Here is a 3,665-nt window from a genome sequence, read left to right on the forward strand (position 1 = left end):
ATTGATGATGTGACTGCTGACAAAAGCAGCACGGTGAATTCTGAAGTGTTTTGGGCAATATTATCTGCTCATATTCAGCCAAATGCCTCAGAACTCATTGGACGGCGCTTCACAGTGCAGATGGACAATGACACAAAGCATACTGCAAAAGCAACCAAAGAGTTTTTGAAGGGAAACAAGTGGACTGTTTTGCAATGGCCAAGTCAATCACCTGACCTGAATCCGATTGAGCATGCATTTCACTTGCTGAAGACAAACCTGAAGGGAAAATGCTCCAGGAACAAGCAGAAACTGAAGACTTTTGCAGTAGAGGCCTGGCAGAGCATCACCAGGGATGAAACCCAACATCTGGTGATGTCTATGTGTTCCAGACTTCAGGCTGTAATTAACTGCAAAGGATTTGCAACCAAGTATTGAAATGTATAAGTTTGATTTATGGTTCTTATTCTGTACCATTACTTTGGTCCCTTAACAAGTGGGAGGCACATATGCAAACTGTTGTAATTCCAACACCGTTCACCTGATAAAAATACCCTCAAATAAAAGCTAACAGTCTGCAGTTAAAGCACATCTCATTTGTTTCATTTGATATCCATTGTGGTGGTGTATAGAGCCAAAAATGTTAGCATTGTGTCGATGTCCCAATATTTATGGACCTGACTGTAGGTGTCTAGATTATAAATGCAGGCACACCATCAGCTTGTGGAGAAATGACAAATTAACGTACAGACACATCTGAGGCACACAAAATGCTAAAAGGAGGTTTAATTAAAGTTTAATTTATTATAAATGAATAAATATTCAGATGAAATGAAATTAGGACCAAGGTTCAGTACTTTCCTCTGTTATCACTGTTTCCTTTAGCTTAAAGGGGAACTAAAACTTGCAGTTATTCCTCCTCTCAGAAGTTGGAAACGATAGAAACTTTGTTTCATTTCCTCACATTCTCCTCAGAGGCTGATCACTATCAGCACACCATGCAGGCTGCTCAGAGTAAAACTCATTATTATGGACGCTGTGGTTGGACTGCTGCTGATTGGAATCTCTCACTAAGATTGTAAAGTATTTCCATCATCTTCAACCATTAAACAGCTGCATTTAAATTTAATTTGTTGTGTTATTTGAATTTATCATTTAAATTCAGCAAAACTGTGTAAATATGTTGCATTTAACCATTTATTTTAGGTTGAATAATTGTTTTAAATCTGATCTTATTGTCGTGTTTCACTGTAAAATCTCTTTATTGTTTTTTCCACCTGTAGAAACTTTCTGTGATGGCAGACAGGATGGAGCTCAGGGTGTTGGAGCTTTAGGAGGAGCTGTGGACATCCAGCTGGTGGACAACACTGCAGAGATACCCGGATTAGACTGGTAAAAAGATGGTTCAAATGTAGTCTGGTGGAGAAATAAAAGTACTGTAATACAACTATCATAAGGGTCAAGAGTCATTTTTATTCCCAGTACTGGAACAGTTGGGATCAATAGCCTGATCAGGGATGACAGTGGAAAATATGAACTTGGGACCTTTAATTCAGATGGACGTTCAACAAGAGAAAGTACTCTACTGTTGTTTGTTCAAGGTAAACAACTGTTGTGCTTTCCCTTGGAAACTTGTTATTAAAACTACGAAAGATGAAAAGATATGTCAGACACAACGTAGAAAATGGAGAAATTACAGCAAGCATATTTTTGTTTTTGTCTGCTTGTGTACAGAAAACAGCACATTCTTTACACCATTTTGCACATAATCATATTTAAATTGGGGTTTTAGGAAATTGGCACTCGTATACGAATTTGGACATTTTTTGTTTCGGCTTTTTAAAGGAAGGTTTTAAAAACACCCAAAGTTGACACGAGCATCTGGCTGCAGACATCAGCTGGCGTCTTTGCCGTGACCGGAAATGACGTAAACGGAAAAACAAGACATCGGGTCATTACGTTTGCCGGAAGTAGTTTGGATTTGACGAGAAAAATCACACCGTGTCGTTTTTCTCTTAGATACATGTATAAATATATACATATTTAAGATAAAAATTATACGGTGGGTCATTACCTTAACCAGAAGTCATTACTTTCACTGGAAGTAGTTTTTTTAAACAAAAATGACAGAAAAAAGCTTTTTATTTCGGATTTTTTTCTCTTCAAATCGGGACTGGCAAACTTTTAAATAACGTCGTTACCTACGTTGCATGAAAAGTGAATATTAAATACCTTTGTCCTTCAGACAGGGAATTTTTATGACAGTAGCATATATATATATATATATATATATACATTTTTTACAGCAATAAAAGGCTGTAAAGTGAATAAAAGAAACATATATGGAAAAAATGAGAACACATTAAACTAAGACTTTTCAAGATGTGCAAACAAAATAGTAGATGCTAAATATTCAGCTTTATTGTTAAGCCCAAGATGAACTTTTGACCTGCACCAATTGCTAAAGTACAGGACTCCCAGAAGCAGTGAAAAACATTTCAGCAACACTCCTCTCTCACCAGCAACAAAAATTTATTACTAAATATCCATAACACTGTCCTATATGTGTATCACAGCAGCTCACTGCAACAGAATGTAACTACTACAGCTGATAACTATTTAGCTAGTTGGTATTTATTTTGAGTGAAAGACAATAAAACCAAAGAAACACTTAATTTCACAACCATTTTATTTTGGGTACAAATGAATTTGCTGAAGCATGGCTTTCTCAGCTGTATATCGATTCATCCACTCCCATTTTTCCAACACTTTTATTGTCACCTGAAAAACATGCAGGATTAATTCATACACTGTCAAATGTTTTCAAAAAGTAACTTTTATACCAATCACTGCTGAAGACTGCGTTGTACCTCTGGAACAAGGACATCAAACACCAAGTCCAGAAACTGGAACTCTCCCTTCTTTATTAGTTTATCTATTCCTGAGCATGAACCAATCCGCTCTGTCAGCTCGTCAACCTATAAAACACATTAACATAAAAATGAACAAAACATTCCTCTCAGCGTTAGACAACGGACCCAGGTGGCCCACTGGCCACGCATCGACATAAATAAATGTGATGCAGCTTACTGTAAGTCAGTATACATTTACCTGTGCATCAGCAAAGTGGAACATCAGTGGCTTTAGTCTTTGCTTTAATTTAAGCGAGACACCTGGATTGTGCCACAGATACATGAGGCCAGACTTCACTCTACCGCTGCAGAGATCCTTATACAAAGTCTGAGTAGAGACAAGAGTTAAAAATAAGCAACATTACCACAGAAAACAAGGGATTGCATTATCCTATGTCCAATTTTAGAATCTTAATTTATTATAATTAAACATTACCTTGATTTCACCATCTGAAATCACTGCCTGGGTTCCATTTTTCAAAGCCTCGATTGTCCTGTAATACAGATAAAAATACATCTTATTAGCAAATGAAGAATACAAGCACATGTAAGGAGTTTTGTCTGTGTCACTTGAAGATGTCTGATATTCATTTTAGATCTATATTTAAAGCCTCTAACTCCTGAATGATTTGCAGCTAAATGTGCTTAAATCCTGTAATATTTACATAAACCATACCGATCAAAGCAGTCAGTCGACAAAAATATCTATTTTTTATAAGGTTAGGATTATTCTGAAACAGGATCAGAAGGAGGGAGGCAATCAGAGAAGCGGCT

Source organism: Nothobranchius furzeri, chromosome 1 (assembly GCF_043380555.1).
Source record: "Nothobranchius furzeri strain GRZ-AD chromosome 1, NfurGRZ-RIMD1, whole genome shotgun sequence".
Taxonomy (NCBI): Eukaryota; Metazoa; Chordata; class Actinopteri; order Cyprinodontiformes; family Nothobranchiidae; genus Nothobranchius; species Nothobranchius furzeri.